The 23,861-nt window shown below is 39.5% G+C and overlaps 1 pseudogene; it reads right to left on the bottom strand.

Annotated features, from left to right (window-relative positions):
• Nucleotides 1-23,861, bottom strand: part of LOC140845285 (disintegrin and metalloproteinase domain-containing protein 18-like) — a 41,743-nt pseudogene that overhangs the window by 3,659 nt on the left and 14,223 nt on the right.

Raw genomic sequence — 23,861 nt, 5'->3', positions numbered from 1 at the left:
GTATTAATGATGATTGAATGATTTAATTAGTGGATATGCTCTGGCACTTACCTTCATTCATGGGAACAAGAGAGAGTATAAACATGGACTTCATCAGTCAAAATATGATTTGCTACTCTTTCTATTTATACTTTGCCATGTCTTTTCCAAATTTCATTCAAAATGAACACTTTATCCTATAGTTGCTTCCTACAAGGTTTTTAATAATATGGGATGCAAATCACTTGTGTAGTGTCATTCTTTCATATTTGGATTTGTTTTGCATTCATGCTATTACTTATAATACTTACATATTTATATATAAAAATTTATAATTTTATATACAAAATTTAAAGTTTTTGAGTACTCTAACTTGTTTAACTAAGTTGACTGAAACTGAATGTCTCAGGAAATCTCATCACAGATATTATATAACACTAATTTGATTGAGGCCACTATTCAAGATAACTTACAATTACACAGATCATAAAATTTGACTTGGCAGTATATTTCTTTAGTTATTTCATAAAATGACATTCTGTGTGGTTTAAAAAGTTTAATTTCTTCTTACTAGATTTCTGAACATTTCCATCATCAATACATCCCCCTGGTTAACCAATCTGGAATTCACAGTCTGGAGGCCTATAGCCCGGAAAGCAATGACAATTACCTAAGTTATTACAGATCTGAAACAGAAAAACACATAATTACTATAAATCATGTTATTCTTTACCTCTTACATATAAATACCTAAATTATAAGAATAAAAATCACTATTTTTCTAGGTTTAATAATACTGTAAATATGAAAAAGGGGTTAGAAAAATTAGTGGAAATTTTGATAACACAATAATGAATGACAAAAATCACTACATACATGATAGTATATTTCTGACTTCTATATATTGACTGTTTTTGATAATTACTTTGTCTTCCCCAATCATCTTTTAACAAATAGGAGTCATTAAATTATGACCATCATATTCACAGAAGAGAGCACGTCATTGGGTGAATTTAGAATTTTTCACAAATATCACACATTCTATATGATCTCACATGTGGAATTATAAAAAAAACATGCTCATAGATACAGAGAACAGATTGGTGGTTGCAGAGGCAGGAGATGGGGGTGGGCTAAATGGCTGAAGGGGGGTCAAAAGGTACAAACTTCCAATTATAAAATAAATAAGTCATGAGATGTAATGTACAGCATAGTGAGACTGTAGGTAATGATATTCTACTGCATTTTTGAAATTTGCTGAGAAAGTAGATCTTAAAAGTCCTCATCACAAGAAAAAAAAAGGTGTAACTATGTGTGGTGATGGATTTAACTAGACTTACTGTGGTGACCACTTTGCAATATATACAGATATTGCATCACTGTGTTGTACACCTGAAACGAATATTATGCTATGTGTCAATAACATCTCCATAAAAATGGAAAGGGCCGAGAAGGAGTAAAGCTAGGAATACAAAGAGAAGAGGGGGAAGCCAAAGGAGAAAAGGAAAAACAAATGAAAGAGAGTAAGAAAGAGACAATGTTGAGGGAGAAAGAGGAAGAAGAGAACAAAGGGAAAGAAGAGAGTAAGTTGGGGGTTTAGAGAAAAACAGGATTTATTTGTGAGTTTTTGCCTGTGTGTTGGGGGTAGAAGGTGGCAGATGAGAGGCTCCAGCATAAAATGACATGAAAGAAAATTGTGAAGAAGAGGAAAAAGGAATGTGGGAAGTGTTCCCTGGGTTGTGGCGTATATCCCCTTTCTTGGTTTCCAGGGACTGAATGTTTTTATTACTTTTGTTCATTTGAATACGACCCTCTCTAAGGTTTAGTTTTATTTTGAAATACACAGAAATTTCTGTCTTAGTTAGAAATGCACAAATTAACATGGCATACTACATTGGAGAAATATATTTAAAAAGAGTGAGGAGCTAAAAGTATTCCTGCTAAGATCAAGAACAAGGAAGTGATGTTTCCTCCTTCCGCTCCTGTTCGATATTATACTAGAAGTCCTAATTAATGCAATAAGGTAAGAGCAGGAAATAAAAGATGCAAAAGTTGGGAAGAAATAAAATTGTCTTTGTTCTCAGATGACATGAATTAGTCATGTCAATTATTTTAACTGAATAAGTACTATCTTGCCAAAAAAAACATCTGCATATATTATACTAAAATGTGAAATGTTGAAACCTTTGTCTTTAACAATAGAGATCACACAGGAATCTCCACCACTTATAGTCGATCATGAAATAAATTTTCAATATACTCTGTTGTGCCTAACTTTTTGGTATTAATACTTAGATTATTAATTTTTGGATTACTAAAAAGATGATCAATTGCTAGGGAGACTGATGAAGAGAAAAATACACACACCCAAAAGAGTTGAAAATATGTCCACGCCAAAACCTGCACATGGAGCCCAGTTTGAAAAAGACAGATTCACCCCTATGTTTATCGCTGCACTGTTTACAATAGCCAAGATATGGAAGCAACCTAAGTGTCCATCAGTAGATGAATGGATAAGGAAGATGTGGTATATATACACAATGGAATATTATTCAGCCATAGGAAGAAAACAAATCCTACCATTTGCAACAACATGGATGGAGCTAGATGGTATTATGCTCAGTGAAATAAGCCAGGCAGAGAAAGACAAGATCAAATGATTTCACTCTATGTGGAGTATAAGAACAAAGAAAAAACTGAGGGAACAAAACAGCAGCAGAATCACAGAACCCAAGAATGGACTAACAGTTACCAAAGGGAAAGGGACTGGGGAGGATGAGTAGGATGGGTGGGAAGGGGGGAGGGAAAAGGGTGGGGAAAAATAAAGGGGGCATTACGATTAGCATGTATAATGTTGGGGGAGGCATGGGGAGGGCTGTGCAACACAGAGAAGACAAGTAGTGATTCTACAACATCTTACTATGCTGATGGACAGTACTGTAATGGGGTTTGTCGGGGGGACTTGGTGAAGGGGGGACCCTAGTAAACATAATGTTCTTCATGTAATTGTAGATTAATGATAACAACAAAAAAAAAAAAACCTGCACATGGGTATTTAAGAAACTTTACTGATAACAGCAAATACTTGATAGTAACCAAGATGTCTTTTAGTAGCTGAATGAATAAGCTGTGGTATATCTAGATAATGGAATATTATTTAGCACTAAAAAGAAATGAGCTACTGAACCATGAAAAGGCATGAAGGAACATTACATGCATGTTATTAAGGGAAAGAAACCACTCTGAATATGTGACATACTGCTTATTTTCAAGTCCATGACATTCTGGAAAAGGCAAAACTATGGACATGGTAAAAAGATCAGTGGTTGTCATAGGTTGAGGGAGGAGGGGGGATGAATGGAGAAGCACAAAGGATTTTTAGGCTGGGGGTTGTCATAGGTTGAGGGAGGAGGGGGGATGAATGGAGAAGCACAAAGGATTTTTAGGCTGGGGGTTGTCATAGGTTGAGGGAGGAGGGGGGATGAATGGAGAAGCACAAAGGATTTTTAGGCTGGGAAAAATGCTCTGTATGATATCATCATATGGATACATGTCACTATACATTTGTCCAAACCCATAGAATGTGCAACACCAAGAGTGACTCTAAGGTAAACTATGGACCTTGGGCCATAATGGTGCATCAGTGCAGGCTCATCATTTATAACAAACGCACCATTTTGGTGCAGGATGTTGGTAATGCTGTAGGTTATGCATATGTGGGAGCAAGAGAGATATATGGGGAGACTGGACTTCCCAATTTTGCTGTGAACCCAAAACTGTTCTAAAAAAATGGAAATCTTATTAATAAAGAAAAGTATATCACGAATAAAGAAAGAATACTTGAATAACTGCCAAAATTTCATAATGGAGATTTCTGAACAATTACATGCTCATAAAACTGAACTGGAATTGTAAATGAAGGACTTATAAATAAATTCCGTGCACTGTCAGCAATAGAGTTGCCTATCTGTTGAGATGTCACTGGGAAGAAAACAGAGATTCTCTTGGATTTATTTAGATTTTACTTGATTAAGTACTTTCTTTGTTTTTTATTTGTTATTTTGGTATAATTAATCTACAATGAGTGACATTATGGTTACTACACTCCCCCATCATCAAGTCCCCCCCACACCCCATTACAGTCCCTGTCCATCAGTGTAGTGAGGTGCTATAGAATCACTACTTGTCTTCTCCTCCTCAGGCCCTCCACCCCCTACATTATGTCTGCTAATCATAATGCCCCTTTTTCCCCCTTGCCCCTCCCTTCCCACCCACCCTCCCCAGTCCCTTTCCCTTGGGTAACTGTTTGTCCATTCTTCGGTTCTGTGAGTCTGCTGCTGCTTTGTTTCCTCAGTTTTTTCTTTGTTCTTTTAAATAGTTTTCCTTCTTAAACATTTTAATCATGAAATGTAACATCGTAGAGAAAATTTAAAAATGAATATAGAAGTTTTATTTATTTCTTTTATGTGTGCCATATTTCATGGTAAAAAGTTTTATCAAAAGGAAAAACATCCAAAAAGTCTTAAGTAAAAATAAAACAGGAATACAAATAGTAATAAATTAAGAAAACAAATTTGTATTCAATAAAACAAAGTATCAATAATCTCCAATCTCTAACTCTAATGTATTTATAAAATACATCAAGGCTGAAGACTTAAAACAGATGATTGAACAAGAAAGAAAAAGACCAGGCCAATAACTGTTATAGAAAGTAAAAATAAAAAGTGTAGCTATTTTGTTTGCTGAATTTAAAGATGATAACATTGACGTTAAGGAACACATTAACATAAAGGATAACATCAGCGTGTTAATATTAAGATAAAGCCCACAGAACACTGAAGGCAATGCTGAGATATTTTACATAGTCTCGCTCCAATCAGTTCAAAAATTATAAAGTTGAATACTAGTAAATTTGGTGAATTTGGGATCAGTCTTATGTTGACTGCAGTATACACTGATTTTCTTTAAGGAAAATAAGAAAACAAAAAGCAAAATTATAAATGTGAAGATATGAAAATGACATGTAAAAGTAACAAAAAATTTGTATTACCAGACAAAAACAGAGAAGCAGTTGAGAGGAAACAAAAAGTTCATTCGCATGAGGATACACTGCCTATTAGAAACCTCTTCATAAGAACAATCGGAAAATTCTCTACCATGTCAACATTTTTTAAGTATACCCTCTGTAAATTATTATGTAGCCATACATTTTAATTATGAAGAATATGAGGAATGATAAAATATGTTCACAATCTAGGTAAAATCTGTGTTTATTGGCATAAGAAAAGAATAAGTGTTTTTCATTTAAACATGTTCCTAATCGTAAGTTGTTCTAATGCATTTTTACTAATTTATAAATTCAACACATATAGTACAAGTCATTTAATAGTGTTTGAATTAGCTCAGCTGACTTTCTTTATATTAGCTACTTTTAGGCAAGACCAGTTTAAAGGTAACCTAGATTTGCAATTCTTCCAAACAGAATACATTTTTACTTTGAATTGCCCACAATATAACTTGGAATTTAGAGCTACAAAAAAAATTACTTACCCCATTCCCTTTGCATTTTGTAGTGGCATTACAGTTATATCCCATTAAATGAACTTCCTTGCAGGTTTTATTTTGTGTAAATATAAAACTATAATAGGAGGCGGAGCCAGGATGGCAGCGTGAGTAGAGCAGTGGAAATGTCCTCCCAAAAACACATAGAGCTATGAAAATATAACAAAGAAAAATCTTCCTAAAATAGAGACCACAGGACACAGGACAACATCCAGACCACATCTGCACCTGCAAGAACCCAGCGCCTTGCGAAGGGGGTAAGATACAAGCCCCGGCCCGGCGGGACCCGAGCGCCCCTCCCCCCGGCTCCCAGTGGGTGGAAAGAAACCGGAGCGGTTTTTTTTTTGGCGAGTGCTTTTTGGAAGCCTTAAAGGGACAGGGACCCCGTTGCTAGGGAGGCAGGGTGGCGGGACTGGTGAGCGGGTGCCTGGGACCAGCGCCTGAGGACAAAGAATATCCCGCATTTTTCCCTGTAGGACCGGTGGGCGGGTGCCTGAGACCGGCGCCTGAGGACGGAGGAAATTGCGCGTTTTTCCCCTTTGTTTTTTTTTCTCTTTTTGGCGAGTGCTTTTTGGAAGCCTTAAAGGGACAGAGACCCCGGTGCTAGGGAGGCAGGGCGGCAGGACTCATGAGCAGGTGCCTGGGACCGGCGCCTGAGGACAAAGATTATCCCGCATTTTTCCCTGCGGGACCGGTGGGCAGGTGCCTGAGAACGGCACTTGAGGACGGAGAAAATTGCGCGTTTTTCCCCTTTTTTTTTTCTCTTTTTGGTGAGCGCTTTTTGGAAGCCTTAAAGGGACAGGGGCCCTGGTGCTAGGGAGGCAGAGCAGCAGGACCGGTGAGCGGGTGCCTGGGACCGGCACCTGAGGACAAAGAATATCGCACGTTTTTCCTTGCAGGACCGGTGGGCGGGTGCTTTTTGGAAGCCTTGAAGGGACAGGGACCCTGGTGCTAGGGAGACAGGGCAGCAGGACCAGTGAGCGGGTGCCTGGGACCGGGGCCTGAGGACAAAAACAAAAACAAATCACGTGTTTTTTCCTTTTTTTTTTTTTTTTTTTTTCTGTTCCCTCTCTCATTGTTGCTGTTGTTGTTTTGGTTTGGAGAGTGCTTTATGGAAGTCTTAAAGGGGCAGGACAGGTCACTGAGACCAGAGGCAGGGAATCTGGGGATCTCTGGGCACTCTAACCCCCTGGGCAGCAGTGAGCACAGAGGCCCCTTACGGAGATAAATAGCCTCCCGGCCACTCCCCCTCCAACGGGGCTTGGAGGAGCAGCCCCAGCCAGGCCACGCCCACAGCAACAGCGGAGATAAACCCCATAGCAACCGGGCAGGAAGCAGAAGCCCTGTCTGCACACAGCTGCCCAGCACAAGCCACTAAAGGTTGCTATTCTCCCAGGACAAGAAGGCCACAAACTAACAAGAAGGGAAGCTCTTCCAGCGGTCACTTGTACCAGCTCTGCAAACTATCTCTATCACCATGAAAAGGCAAAACTACAGGCAGACAAAGATCACAGAGACAACACCGGAGAAGGAGACAGACCTAACCAGTCCTCCTGAAAAAGAATTCAAAATAAAAATCATGAACATGCTGACAGAGATGCAGAGAAAAATGCAAGAGCAACGAGATGAGATGCACAGAAAAATGCAAGAGCAGTGGGATGAAGTCCGGAAGGAGATCACAGATGTCAGGAAGGAGATCACAGAAGTGAAACAATCCCTGGAAGGATTCATAAGCAGAATGGATAAGATGCAAGAGGCCATTGAAGGAATAGAAGCCAGAGAACAGGAACGTATAGAAGCTGACATAGAGAGAGATAAAAGGATCTCCAGGACTGAAACAACACTAAGAGAACTATGTGACCAAGCCAAAAGGAATAATATTCATATTATAGGGATACCAGAAGAAGAAGAAAGAGGAAAAGGGATAGAAAGTCTCTTTGAAGAAATAATTGCTGAAAACTTCCCCAAACTGGGGGAGGAAATAATCGAACAGACCATGGAATTATACAGAACCCCCAACATAAAGGATCCAAGGAGGATAACACCAAGACACATAGTAATTAAAACAGCAAGGATCAAGGACAAGGAAAGAGTTTTAAAGGCAGCTAGAGAGAAAAAGGTCACCTATAAAGGAAAACCCATCAGGCTAACATCAGACTTCTCAACAGAAACCCTACAGGCCAGAAGAGAATGGCATGATATACTTAATGCAATGAAACAGAAGGGCCTTGAACCAAGGATACTGTATCCAGCACGACTATCATTTAAATATGATGGTGGGATTAAACAATTCCCAGACAAGCAAAAGCTGAGGGAATTTGCTTCCCACAAACCACCTCTACAGGGCATCCTACAGGGACTGCTCTAGATGGGAGCACCCCTAAAAAGAGCACAGAACAAAACACACAACATATGAAGAATGGAGGAGGAGGAATAAGAAGGGAGAGAAGAAAAGAATCTCCAGACAGTGTATATAACAGCTCAATAAGCGAGCTAAGTTAGGCAGTAAGATACTAAAGAAGCTAACCTTTGGCAACCACGAATCTAAAGCCTGCAATGGCAATAAGTACATATCTCTCAATAGTCACCCTAAATGTAAATGGACTTAATGCACCAATCAAAAGACACAGAGTAATAGAATGGATAAAAAAGCAAGACCATCTATATACTGCTTACAAGAAACTCACCTTAAACCCAAAGATAAGCATAGACTAAAAGTGAAGGGATGGAAAAACATATTTCAGGCAAACAACAGTGAGAAGAAAGCAGGGGTTGCAGTACTAATATCAGACAAAATAGACTTCAAAACAAAGAAAGTAACAAGAGATAAAGAAGGATACTACATAATGATAAAGGGCTCAGTCCAACAAGAGGATATAACCATTCTAAATATATATGCACCCAATACAGGAGCACCAGCATATGTGAAGCAAATACTAACAGAACTAAAGAGGGAAATAGACTGCAATGCATTCATTCTGGAGACTTCAACACACCACTCACCCCAAAGGATAGATCCACCGGGCAGAAAATAAGTAAAGACACACAGGCACTGAACAACACCCTAGAACAGATGGACCTAATAGACATCTATAGAACTCTACATCCAAAAGCAACAGGATATACATTCTTCTCAAGTGCACATGGAACATTCTCCAGAATAGACCACATACTAGCTCACAAAAAGAGCCTCAGTAAACTCCAAAATATTGAAATTTTACCAACCAATTTTTCAGACCACAAAGGTATAAAAGTAGAAATAAATTCTACAAAGAAAACAAAAAGGCTCACAAACACATGGAGGCTTACACAACATGCCTCTAAATAATCAATGGATCAATGAACAAATCAAAAGAGATCAAGGAATATATAGAAACAAATGACAACAACAACACTAAGCCCCAACTTCTGTGGGATGCAGCGAAAGCAGTCTTAAGAGGAAAGTATATAGCAATCCAGGCACACTTGAAGAAGGAAGAACAATCCCAAATGAATACTCTAACATCACAATTATCAAAACTGGAAAAAGAAGAACAAATGAGGCCTAAAGTCAGCAGAAGGAGGGACATAATAAAGATCAGAGAAGAAATAAACAAAATTGAGAAGAATAAAACAATAGCAAAAATCAACGAAACCAAGAGCTGGTTCTTTGAGAAAATAAACAAAATAGATAAGCCTCTAGCCCAACTTATTAAGAGAAAAAGAGAATCAACACAAATCAACATAATCAGAAATGAGAATGGAAAAATCACGACAGACTCCACAGAAATACAAAGAATTATTAAAGACTACTATGAAAACCTATATGCCAACAAGCTGGAAAACCTAGAAGAAATGGACAACTTCCTAGAAAAATACAACCTCCCAAGACTGACCAAGGAAGAAACACAAAAGTTAAACAAACCAATTACGAGCAAAGAAATTGAAACGGTAATCAAAAAACTACCCAAGAACAAAACCCCGGGGCCGGACGGATTTACCTCGGAATTTTATCAGACACACAGAGAAGACATAATACCCATTCTCCTTAAAGTGTTCCACAAAATAGAAGAAGAGGGAATACTCCCAAACTCATTCTATGAAGCCAACATCACCATAATACCAAAACCAGGCAAAGACCCCACCAAAAAAGAAAATTACAGATCAATATCCCTGATGAATGTAGATGCAAAAATACTCAATAAAATATTAGCAAACAGAATTCAACAGTATATCAAAAGGATCATACACCATGACCAAGTGGGGTTCATCCCAGGGATGCAAGGATGGTACAACATTCAAAAATCCATCAACATCATCCACCACATCAACAAAAAGAAAGACAAAAACCACATGATCATCTCCATAGATGCTGAAAAAGCATTTGACAAAATTCAACATCCATTCATGATAAAAACTCTCAGCTAAATGGGAATAGAGGGCAAGTACCTCAACATAATAAAGGCCATATATGATAAACCCACAGCCAGCATTATACTGAACAGCGAGAAGCTGAAAGCATTTCCTCTGAGATCGGGAACCAGACAGGGATGCCCACTCTCCCCACTGTTATTTAACATACTACTGGAGGTCCTAGCCACGGCAATCAGACAAAACAAAGAAATAGAAGGAATCCAGATTGGTAAAGAAGTTAAACTGTCACTCTTTGCAGATGATATGATACTGTACATAAAAAACCCTAAAGACTCCACTCCAAAACTACTAGAACTGATATTGGAACACAGCAAAGTTGCAGGATACAAAACTAACACACGGAAATCTGTAGCTTTCCTATACACTAACAATGAATCAATAGAAAGAGAAATCAGGAAAATAGTTCCATTCACCATTGCATCAAAAAGAATAAAATACCTAGGAATAAACCTAACCAAAGAAGTGAAAGACTTATACTCTGAAAACTACAAGTCACTCTTAAGAGAAATTAAAGGGGACACTAATAAATGGAAACTCATCCCATGCTCATGGCTAGGAAGAATTAATATCGTCAAAATTGGCCATCCTGCCTAAAGCAATATACAGATTTGATGCAATCCCTATCAAATTACCAGCAAAATTCTTCAATGAATTGGAACAAATGATTCAAAAATTCATATGGAAACACCAAAGACCCCGAATAGCCAAAGCAATCCTGAGAAAGAAGAATAAGGTAGGGGGGATCTCACTCCCCAACTTCAAGCTCTACTACAAAGCCATAGTAATCAAGACAATTTGGTACTGGCACAAGAACAGAGCCACGGACCAGTGGAACAGATTAGAGACTCCAGAAATTAACCCAAACATATATGGTCAATTAATATTTGATAAAGGAGCCATGGACACACAATGGCAAAATGACAGTCTCTTCAACAGATGGTGCTGGCAAAACTGGACAGCTACATGTAGGAGAATGAAACTGGACCATTGTCTAACCCCATATACAAAGGTAAACTCAAAATGGATCAAAGACCTGAATGTAAGTCATGAAACCATTAAACTCTTGGAAAAAAACATAGGCAAAAACCTCTTAGACATAAACATGAGTGACCTCTTCTTGAACATATCTCCCCGGGCAAGGAAAACAACAGCAAAAATGAGCAAGTGGGACTACATTAAGCTGAAAAGCTTCTGTACTGCGAAAGACACCATCAATAGAACAAAAAGGAACCCTACAGTATGGGAGAATATATTTGAAAATGACAGATCTGATAAAGGCTTGATGTCCAGAATATATAAAGAGCTCACATGCCTCAACAAACAAAAAACAAATAACCCAATTAAAAAATGGGCAGAGGAACTGAACAGACAGTTCTCTAAAAAAGAAATACAGATGGCCAAGAGACACATGAAAAGATGCTCCACATCGCTAATTATCAGAGAAATGCAACTTAAAACTGCAATGAGGTATCACCTCACACCAGTAAGGATAGCTGCCATCCAAAAGACAAACAACAACAGATGTTGGTGAGGCTGTGGAGAAAGGGGAACCCTCCTACACTGCTGGTGGGAATGTAAATTAGTTCAACCATTGTGGAAAGCAGTATGGAGGTTCATCAAAATGCTCAAAACAGACCTACCATTTGACCCAGGAATTCCACTCCTAGGAATTTACCCTAAGAACACAGCAATCAAGTTTGAGAAAGACAGATGCACCCCTATGTTTATCGCAGCACTATTTACAATAGCCAAGAATTGGAAGCAACCTAAATGTCCATCGGTAGATGAATGGATAAAGAAGATGTGGCACATATACACAATGGAATACTACTCAGCCATAAGAAGTGGAAAAATCCAACCATTTGCAGCAACATGGATGGAGCTGGAGAGTATTATGCTCAGTGAAATAAGCCAAGCAGAGAAAGAGAAATACCAAATGATTTCACTCATCTGAGGAGTATAGGAACAAAGGAAAAAACTGAAGAAACAATACAGCAATGGAATTACAGAACCCAAAAATGGACTAACAGGTACCAAAGGGAAAGGAACTGGGGAGGATGGCTGGGCAGGGAGGGATAAGGGGGGGGAAGAAGAAGGGGGGTATTAAGATTAGCATGCATGGGGGAGAGGGAGAAAGGGGAGGATGGGGTGCACAACACAGAGAGGACAAGTAGTGACTCTACAACATTTTGCTAAGCTGATGGACAGTATCTGTAATGTGGTTGTTAGGGGGGACCGTGATATAGGGGAGAGCATAGTAAACATAGTATTTTTCATGTAAGTGTAGATTGAAAATAAGAAAGAAAGAAAGAAAGAAAGAAAGAAGGAAGGAAGGAAGGAAGGAAGGAAGGAAGGAAGGAAGGAAGGAAGGTAGGAAGGAAGGAAGGAAGGAAGGAAGGAAGGAAGGAAAGAAAGAAAGAAAGAAAGAAAGAAAGAAAGAAAGAAAGAAAGAAAGAAAGAAAGAAAAGAAAGAAAGAAAGAAAGAAAGAAAGAAAGAAAGAAAGAAAGAAGGAAAGAAAGAAGGAAGGAAAGAGAGAAGAGAGAGAGAAAGAGAGAGAAAGAGAAAGAAAGAAAGAAAGAAAGAAAGAAAGAAAGAAAGAAAGAAAGAAAGAAAGAAAGAAAGAAAGAAAGAAAGAAGGAAAGAGAGAGAGAAAGAGAGAGAGAGAGAGAGAGAAAGAAAGAAAGAAAGAAAGAAAGAAAGAAAGAAAGAAAGAAGGAAAGAAAGAAGGAAAGAAATCAAAGATCAACGCATGCTTTAAATATCCTTAATGTTGATCACTTAAAGGGTGTCAGATGATCAGCTATTGAGGTACTCTTTTCTGATAATATTCCTTTCTCTTAATTAAAAAAAAAAAAAAAGCAGTTACTGTGTGCTGACCTACAATGAGTTCTGCACAGTGGTATAGAGGGCATGTCAAAGTGTGGGCAAAGGGTCTGTTTGTTTCTATGCAGAAGATCAAAGCCTAGCTTGGATACCCAGAAAATGAACTAAGATACGATATGAGGAGGAGCTTCCGGCATCAGCACTCTCTGGAGGACTTGTGCCAGGGGATGATCATCAAAAAGCCTCCACAGGGATCCGGACGATGCTGCGGTTGTGGCTGCATCCAGCCCACCGTCTCCTGGACTTGCCATAGGAATGAGGAGGGAGATGTCTAGGCTGGCATGTGCATACAGTGAGACAACGAATTTGACTGGGTCTGTACTGTTGGAACTCAACCAGGAGTTGGGAGGGGTGCAAGTTGTAGCACTCCAAAATCTCATGACTATAGACTATCTACGGTTAAAAGAACATATGGGATGTAAACAGATCCAGAAATGGGCTGCTTTAATTTGTCTGATTGTTCAAGTACAGTTGGACAATATCCATCATATCATAGACAAATTTTCACAAGTGCCTAGGGTGCCTAAATGGTTTTCTTGGCTTCACTGGAGATGGATGGTAATTATAGATTTGCTTTGTTTATGTCACCTTATTCCTACTTAATGTTAATATGTGTGTGCAAATTAGTTAGTAGTTTAAAACCTATACATACTTAAGGTACTCTACAAGAAGATATGTCAAAGAAATAATCAATCCTCCCATGTTTCCTTCCATATGCTACATCTATAGCTTTTCTTCTTCCTTCCTAATTACAACCCTTAAATAGAATTCGTGCCTCATATCGAATTTATGAAGTATCATAATTCCTCCAGGTGGTAAAGATACCTCGAGACAAGTGCTGGGTTACAGAAGCCACAGGGCATAAATCTGCAAAGAAGTAAAAAGCTAACCTTTGCAAACAATATGGCTTCTCTCTCAGTTACCAACTTTACATTTCCCTGTATGGCCCCGGAAGAGGACTGGTTAGCCAGAGATGGGTAGGATTCCTCAAGGGAGGAACAACCTAAGACAGGCACAGTCGCAGGGGGGGCCATCAGGTGAGAATTTGGGGATCAACAGAGGTGAGGCTCAGAACCTCACCCCCCCTGCTTTGAGAGAAATCTTCTGCATCCGTGGATGTCTTGCTGCCCTTGTCTAGCCTGGATTAATACTTAGTCCATAGGCACACAACCTGATCATCTGATCATCTACATTTGCCCTCTTACAGCACTAAACTATGTTTTCTACCTTTATCTTGCATCTACCTAACCACTTCAGCATTTTATTAAAATTAAAAATAATAATAATAATAGAGGGAGAAATTTTGGGATCAAACATATAAATCAAGTACAAAAAATCAAACGAATATTCATATTTGACCTGATTGTTTATAGGTCATAATGCGTGATCAAAACCGAAAGTTTCTGTGATGAATGCCCTTGTACTGTTCACTATGTAAGAATTCGTTCACCATGTAAGAACTTGTTCGTTATGCTTCAGAAGATTGGAGACTGACGAGAATTAGGCTTGAGATGGATTAATGATTGTACATTGAGCATTGACCCCCCGATACTGAATTGTATTGTTGTTAACATCCATTTGATCAATAAATATGAGAGATGCCCTCTCAAAAAAAAAAAAACTATAATAAAACAAACATAGTATTTCATAGTCATCCACAAATTTGATGTTAATATTATAGAAATTATGTTTTATATATGTAGATATGAGATTAGTCAAGTAGAGACTTTTGATTCCATATTACTCTGACTCTGCAAGTCCAATACAAAATTCTAAACAATAAATTTAAGAAAAAAAATCTGAGTATGTTCGCCTTGACATAGTTTATGTAATGATATCATATAATTTGTTTTGACACCTACAATTGGGAATTGAATTGAGAATGTCCATTTGGAATTTTCTATAGTATGTTAATGTTCTGCTGTGAATCAATTGGTTAGATTAATGTTAATTATTTGTTCCTTCATCAAAATTAGAACATAATTCAGTAATTTTGTTTGGGTTTCAAATATAAGTAATATTTTGGATTGTAAATTGTCATGAATCTTTATTATGATATTGATCAAAATAATCTGGCAAGAGAAAAAGTTAACTGGTCACATTGACCAATGGTTTAGATTAGGGAGCCCAGGTATAAAGCCTTGTAAATATGGTCAAATGATTTTCAATAAGGCTGCCAAGACTCTTCAATGGCATGGAACAGTCTCTTCAACAAATAGTACTGGGAAAACTGGATATCTAGTTTTGTTTGTTATATACAAAATAGTACTGGGAAAAGAAGATATCAAAAGAATGAACTTAGACCCTTATCTTACACCATATACAAAAATTAACTCAAAGTGTTCAAAGACCCAAGCATAAGAGTTAAAACTATGAAACTCTTAGCAGACACACGAAAAAGCTTCCTAACATTAATTTGGGAATGCTTTTTTTATATGATACCAAAATCACAGGTAACAAAAAAGAACACATACTCTGGACTTAATCAAAATTAAAAAGACTTTCAGGTGTCAAAGGACACTATCAAGAGACTGAAAAGGCAACACACAGAATAGGAGAAATGATTATCAAATCATACATCTGATAAGGGATTAATATCCAGAATATATATAGAATTCCTAAATCTCAATAACAAAAACCAACACTCAAAAATAATGGCCAAAGGAGACAAAAATAGATATTTCTCCAAGGAAGATATAGGAATGGTCAAAAAGCACATGAAAAACAAACAGACAAAACAGAAATAGACTCATGAACACAGAGAACAAGCTGGTGGTTGTACAGGGAGGAGTTGGGAGATGGGCAAAATAGGTGAAGGGGATAAGGAGATACAAACTCCCAGTTTCATAAAAAAGAATGAATCTTGACATTTGTGACAACATGGATGGACCTTGAAGATATTATGCTAGGTGACAATTCAGACAAAGAGAGATGCCACATGATTTCACTTATATGTGGAATCTAAAAAAACAAAACAAACAAATCAAACAAAACGCAGACACAGATGTTTTCTGTTTGATATGTGGTTGCCAAAGGTAAGCAGGGTTGAGGGGTACAAAATGGGTGAACAGGATCAAGAAGTACAAACTTCCAGTTATAAAATAAAGAAGGCACAGAGAGGTAATGTACAGCACAGGGAGTATAGTCAATAATATTGCATTCACTTTTACACTTACTTAATTACACTAAGATGTAATTATACTTACTGGGGTGATCATTTTACAGTGTACACAAATGTTGAGTTATTATGTTGTATACTGGAAACTAATGTAATATTTATGTCAATTATACTTCAATAAAAAAGATAATAACACACAGCATGGCACTAAAAAAAAGCTGGCTAATTGAGTCATCATGTCTAGGTTTTATTTTTAATTCAGAAGTAAGTGCTGAGTGCCATATACATGAAATACTCTTTAAATCTCAGATGCCTTATGTTTTCTGTAATGTGTGCACTCATACTTCCAGATTGAATAAGCCTCTGAGCCATTTTTGTTCTCCCTTGATTTTGTGACTACATGAACGTCAATGTTCATATGTATATATGCACATATCATAAGCTTGTACATCGCTGTAACCATGCTTTCCTATTACAGACTTCTTGTTTGATTCTTCCAAACTTCTCACCCTGACATTTTGATTTACACATAAGCATATAATTTAAATAAAATGAAAGCTCAATTATGTTTATTTGGGAAGCATGGAATATTGCAAACTCTAAATTAGAATTCTGTACTTTAAAGCTGTTATAACTCAAAGATCTAAAAATATCACCTGTTAGTGGTATCTTGTGCTTAAAACACAGGCATTTTTTTTCTCATGTAAGGAATGATGACAAGTTAATTAAAAAATCAAAGTTACTGGATAACGGAGGCTTAGTTTATCTTTTTAATATCATATGGGAAATAAGCGGCAGCACCAGGTTCAAATCCACTCAGTGTAATTGTGATAGTCATCGTGAAATACATATCTGATAAAATTACAGAATTTAACATGGCTAAATATAAATGAACATGTTTTGTTACCATTTGCGCACCACAGATAGTGCCATCAGCTACATAGGCATGATCTCTTCCATCTGATCTCACTAATGACCCCGTAGTTACAGAGAGACATTCGTGCCCTTGAATATATGAATAAACTGCAGATTGAACATCATTTTTGTAAGTATTCTTATGTGGCCAAACACAAGCTAGTTTTCCACAGAGAACATCCCTGGAAATGGAAAGCAGAAAATTCCTCATTATTTTATTCTTAAATGATGCCTAATTCCAAATAAGTATTATCTTAATAGATGGTAGCATAGATGTTGTTTCTTTGATGATATAAAACCAGAAAAATATGCCAAAATAATATTATCTTACAGTGCACAAAACTAAATGCAATCCAATTAATTAGCGCTGTAGAATTGAAAAATTCTGAACTTTATTGCAGAGAGGACTTCATTTCCTGTTTCAGAGCTCAGCTTTGTTGCCTCGTCTCCAACGGTGTTAGAGAGGTCATCGTATCTTGCCCCTTCTTTGGGAAAATTCATCACCTAAGCCCACTTTGATACAGGTTAGCCAGTCTGGTCATTTGTTACCCACCATTTTCTGACAGTGGCTGATGGCATTTATTTCCTCTCCGTGCATCCTAGAGTCCCTTCTGATTATGCCCATGGTCTCTGCCATAATCCCTTTATTCTATATAGTTGATAGAAAAACAGTGCTCCAATACTCCAAGGTTAGCTATCCATAGGTACTGTTTTACATAGCAGTGTTCTGGAAACAAACAACAAGAACAAAAACAAAATAAAACTGTTTCATCAGTGCTATGTCTTAAAATTCAAAGCACTTGCTTTAGCATCATTATCAATCAACTTAATAAAAAAAACCTCAATTTAAAATTTCCATATGGAGCACAAATTTCTGATTTTTGGCAGTTTATGTGCACTTCCTCTCTCTGGTAATAAACACTAGCCTTTCTTTAGTCTAGTCTCATTATTAGAACAATACTGAGGAAAAAGCAAACTGAATTGCATAGAAGGAAAATAAATGGAAAATGATAAGTGAAACTATTCTTCTGGTATAAGATTTACTGTCCATTTCTATCTTGTGTCTGGACAAGAAACAGTAATTTTTATGACTCAATGAAACAGTTACTTTTAAATACATACTTCTGTTTGCAAGGCAATGGTTGTGAATTTTTAAAACTGCACTTTCCGGGACTATCACGCAGAGAATTAACTTCTTCAAAACAGCAAACGGAGCTCCTTGAGCACCTTAAAATGCAAACAGGTAGTCCAAATTAAAATTTTTGTCTATAAAAAGCTAATAAAAACTCTTATTGCATAAACAGAAAAATCATGAACTTGATCATTTTCTCTGTGTGTGTGTCTGTCAATGCAAGTAGAAGGTTAACAGTTGGCTTACTGAACAGAAAACAGAAAAGGATTGTATCTATTGCAGTAAATCATATTGTTGAAAACAATTTCCTACCCCTCCCAGTGAGAATGCATACTTCCTAGTCCAGTGGAGATTAAGACAGATATTGTAACCTGCTCTGCTTAATGGAATGAGAGAATTGACGCTTGTCATTTATGGGTGGAAACCTTCAGGACTAGTACAACGAGCAACATACTCTTTTTCTCTGATGAGGGATAAGCGGTATTAGCTGCGAGTCTGGAGTCACAGCAAAGGCAGTGTGGGGGAGCAGAATAGCTGCGGTGGACATGTGAGCCTCAGGATTTTAAGGTTATTTCCATTTCCTTAAACACAGGAACTGGTACCTTGAATAGAGTTCTGTTACAACCCATACCTAAATTTTGTGGTGCTGTAACTGAAGCCTGGCAGTAGGTGTGAAGAAAACTATCGTCAGAGGCTGAAAGGAGAGGAATACATGCTTTGTGAGGATGAAACATTTGGAGGAACCATTTTCTCAGTCATTTAAAAGGAGATAATGTCCTTCAGGGACTTGTTGCCTTAAGCGAAGAGGCAAGGAACCAAAATGTGTCTTGACGGCTGCACTGGACCAGACGGGGCGAGTGCCCAGGCAGAGAGGAGCTCACCTCGGGGACGATGCAGTTATCTCAGAAGAAGTAATAGTAATAATAAAAAAAGACAAAGCCCAGAAATGTGTCCACCCTCCAGGCGCCAGGGCTGACGGTGACGGGGCTGGCCGACGTGAATCGCCCAAGTCATTGTGTCCCTTGGGTGGTTTTCTGTCTTTCCCGTGGTGGGCGCTCTTTGGCGGCTGCTAATCTGGTGGAATGAGATCTTCACATCTCCCGTTTATTCCCACGTGTCTATCCACACAGCTCCGTCACAGAACTCCGGGCTCTAGCCTTCCCAGGGTCCCGCGTCCGGGCGCCCCGCTGACCAGCTGGGCCCTCATTCATTGTCCGTGAGGCCATCTGTGACCTAACTTCTGACCTTGTCTCCTTCCACAGGAAATGGTGGACCAGGCATCCCCCCGAGGGAGGCTATGCTATGGCTACTGTCCTTTTTCAGCTCATAACCGATTTAGTGAGCTGACACATCTACAACAAGAGCCGAGGCTTGTCATAGTGAGGCCCCACGTGTCCACAGGTATGAACCGACGGAGAAGCCAAGGGGAAAGGTGGAGAGAGATGTACAGTTCTGGACTTCCCGCTCATGGGTTGCTCTTCTGCGCCCTCTTTGTTTGTGCATGAATCCAGATGAATGAGTGACTCCCGTCTATCTACTCATCTAACTCAGTGGCTCTGACATAACTAAGCTTATAACGCACAGTCCTGAACACATGGCCACTTGGTGTATGAACGTCATCTTCGCCATCTCCATGAGGAGCAATAGTGTGCCCAATTTTTTTGTCAAAGTGGTATCATTCTCTGGTTCACAGTGCACAGCCTCGGTCTAGAACCCCAGGGAACTTCACTGTCACTCTCCCAAAGAAGCCCAGTACAAGCCCCACATGGCATTTTCCCCCTCACAACCTACGCCTCTAATATTATTGGATCAGTGATGTTTTATGATTCAAAATTCAGGGATGCTCAGCTGACAGCTTGGACATGCTGCAGAGCCCTTTCCTGTTCTTCACATCACTCAATGTCAGCTGCGTTTCATGCCACCTGGTAAATGGAGCTGAGCAGTCCTTCTCCATGGGGAGTCTGCTGCCTCTGGGACCCAAAGGCCCACCAGTGTTACCCTTCTTTGTCATATGAGACGCAAGGTGCATATAGTGAATTTTTAACTTTCTATAGGTATCAGGTCATGCTTCTGACCACCGGACTCCTAGAAATTTTACTGATGTGACAGGTTCCTGAGCATTTTGAGGGTCTATTTCCTGCCCTTTGCAACACATGTGTTTACTTAGACCCCCACCATTCTACCTATGCTTCGCTTATTTAGCTGGATAAGTACAAAATCACTAATGGAGTGGATCAATGTGATATTTTCTGGGATGTCTACATCTCTGCAGCTACATGATGCCTGGGGGAAGGAGCGTAAACATAGCTCTGAAGCAAGACTGGAAATTAATGGCATCGTCCCTTCCACGTGATTGCAAACTGTTTCTAGTTTTCTGTTTTCAAATAGTAATAGAAAAGACTGTATTTGCCAAACCAATGGCTACACTCCTACCATATATCTGAGGCCATTCTGATCTGCTCGAGCAGAGACCTCAGGGGATGCAATTAACCTACCACTTGGCTGCATTTGCAGTAGATTACTATTATCTTCTGGGGACCATCTGGCTTCCGCAGGGATCAGACTGAGTAACTACATGTAGATGTTACACAGCCAACCACCCTTTGAGGGGAGCACCAGTATTTGGAAACCCCCGACAGTTATAGACACGTTGTCCATGGCCTCACCACACAGGACAAGGACCTAGTAATGGTACTGCACAAACCACTTATGGGCCAGCCCCAAGGATGCCCTTTGGGACTGAGAAATGACTACCAGTGGACTTGGATCTAGTGGACCCCTTGTAAACTGAAACTTGGGAAGGACTATATTCATTCCCTGGATTTCCAGGTAGTTACATCAATTCAGACTCTGTCCACCAGTTTTCAAAATGCTTAGATATTTCCCCAGTGAACAGATACCTGATTAAATGGTTTAATGTCCCTCTGGGGGTGTTTTAGAGGAATTGTTCACATGTACATTTGCCAAGGTGTGGTGTTTTCCTTCTGGACACTTAACCCTGCTTTACGTCAATGAGTTTTGTTTCTGAAAATTGGCTTAGATTCAGAATTGGACATGGGATTATGCCATTCATTAAGGCAACTCTCCTCAGTTTAATAGTCACCCATTTTTTATTTCTTTTGATAGCACAAACTGTGTAATACCCTTGCTGACTGCCAAAGAACACAACAGAATAGAAGTCCTATTCTACTAACCATGTCCCTGACTATGTATAGATCAGCTTCCCGTGTCTGCCACTCTGTCCCTATTACTTACAATAATTTTATCCATCTGGTTTCTGGCAGTCAGGCAGTGCTATCTGGCCTGGATTTTTCAAGATCTTATCACACCCATTGCTCTCAATGAGCCTGCTTCTTTAGTAGCATCTCCTACCATCAGCCCTGGCCGACAGAGAAAGCCACTGTAGAAATGTCTAGTGACTCTGGCCTTCCTCTGAGCAGCTCATTCCCTATGTCTTGGGCCTTCCTGTTGGGCCTAATTATTTGGCCATACATATACAGTATATGCAGTCAAGCATCTCCACTTCTCTGAGCCTTGTAATCCTTTCCTGTAACAATTCTGCCACTTAAACTTTGAGTGAGCCATCGTGCTTTTTTCCATGCTTCTGGAAATAGTCCTAATGGAAATGTTTGTTATCTTCTAGGATCCTTGCCAGGATGTTAAATCCCACATCTTGGAAGAATGCTCCCAAATCAACAAACTCCCTCCTATCCACTCTTAATGTTCCCCTGTCCAGTCTTATGACTGAGCACTCGCAGAATCCAGGCCCCTGTGCCCTCCCTTGATACTGGTAGGAACGGCTATGTAGGACCTGCACTACGTTGGGGAGTAGTCCCCGTACTCCGGGGTAAGTTCCAGCACAGCCCGGCTCCCTGCTGCTCTGCCTTCCCTCTGTTTTCAGCTAGCGGCCAGGGTGGGGAGGGGCAGGATCGAATAGGGATGTAGTTTGCGCTGCGAGTGACAGGCTTCTGCATTATCTTTAAGCAAGGGGAAGATACTTTCACCATTCTTACTAGGGAACGGCGGCGGTGTGAAGGAACAGGGCTGTATCATTCTACAGATTCAGGAATTTCTGAGAAGTGTGGAGGCTCAAAATTTGGGAGGCTAATTTTTCATCTGTTCCCATCCCAAATGCAGGTCCCATTCTTTTTCCCACCAGAACCTAACCCTGGCCAAACAGGCTTGATTGAGAACTGAACCTTCTCTGGAGTTCACCAACTTTTTCTAACCTCTGATTGTAAGAGATGGGAGCCTCTTTATACCTTTACAGGAAAAGCCTTCCAGCTCACACTTTGATTTCAAATGCACACCTGTTACCTTTTCCTAGATTTCAGTGTTGCTGAGTGATAGCCATCCCATGCCATTTTCTGTACAGTTGCTATTTCCCGCCTACACCCCAGCAGTACTGCCTAATGCATGCTCCTTCACGGATACACCATCTCAGGTCACTCAGTGAGTGTATTCTCAAATTCTGCCCATGTTGGGGTGCTCACCGATGGCCTGGCAGCAAGTGATTTACTTTTGAAATTTTATCTCATAGGCTTTTTCCTCACATCACTGTGAGTACCAACTGTTAGTGGTTAGAGTCTCCAGAAGCCAGCATCTAGGTGAGATACGACATGCGAGTCATTTATTAGTGATCCGAACATCTGGAAGTGAGAGGGAGGAAGCGGGACGGAGCAGAGACGGCAAGTGAGATGCCGGCCCACAAGTGGCATGAATAGCCCGCCGGAGTACATGCCTGACAGGTGCCTATCGGGCCACCTGCCCAGGCCTTTATATCCTACCTTCATTAATATGACCGCATAACCGGATGTGTGCTGCGGTGGGAAGTGGGCGCCCTTGGGTAAGGTGCGTCTGTGCAGTTGAGACAGATTCTGCAGGAGCAAGTTGGTAGCTCGACACCGTCTGATGGCAGCAGGCATTATTGTTCTTGTCCACTACACCTCATGTTCCTTTCTGCATCCTATCATCTTTTCATTAGCTGCACTTAACCCAGTGCGAGGCCTCCTGCTTCTTTTGTGTCTGTGTACTTGCTGTCTTTGTCTCCTGATCACGTGCTCCATGAGTCTAATAACCACGTGGCTATGCCTGTTTTATTGAATACTGTCATCTCTATGCACATACTCAGTAAATATATTTTTCATGGGAAAATATGACCAATCTGGTTAAACTTCTACAGTTGCTTTAAAAGTTTAAATTTACTTAAAGAAATAATGCAAAATATAAGCAACTGTTTGTTCATTCACAGGTCTCATATAGCAGACTACCTTACAAGCAGACGTTTGCCTTCTAGTTTTTAGTAACATAAAAACAAGAAGAAATACCTGCTCCAGATGGGAGATGAATAAATGAATAAAAGGGGAATGAATGAATTGAATCAAAAGATCAAACTATTGATCCATTTGGCTCAGCTTTGTGGGGACATTAGAGTATATATTAGAAGAGGAAATACACGAATGGTCAAGTCTGAGCTAGACATGTTCTTATTAGAACTCGGAAAGACGTCAAATGTCAGGTAACTCAATTGTTAAAAGTTTTACTTAATCTTAAAAAAGAGCGTGTCTTCGAGGCTCCTGAAAATATGCCTGATCGTGGATCTTCAAATGCAAGTAAGCCCTGAAGGAAAACAGCAAGTGAAAAGGGGCGCCCTGGAGCCACAGCGCCCAGAAGGGGCGGCGACTGCGGCCCAGACGTCCAGGGCTCTGCGGCCACTGCATGGTGGTGAAGGCGCCTGATCTGCAACGGGATCCTAAAGACAACTTTTGAGTGGTTAGGAAGACCGTATGGACCACATACCACATCCTTCGGTACGAATTGTATTTATGTTACTTCTGGGCAGATCACTGAATCTCGAT

Source organism: Manis javanica, chromosome 12 (assembly GCF_040802235.1).
Source record: "Manis javanica isolate MJ-LG chromosome 12, MJ_LKY, whole genome shotgun sequence".
In the NCBI taxonomy this organism is placed as follows: Eukaryota; Metazoa; Chordata; class Mammalia; order Pholidota; family Manidae; genus Manis; species Manis javanica.
This window is presented reverse-complemented; position numbering and strand designations above follow the sequence as displayed.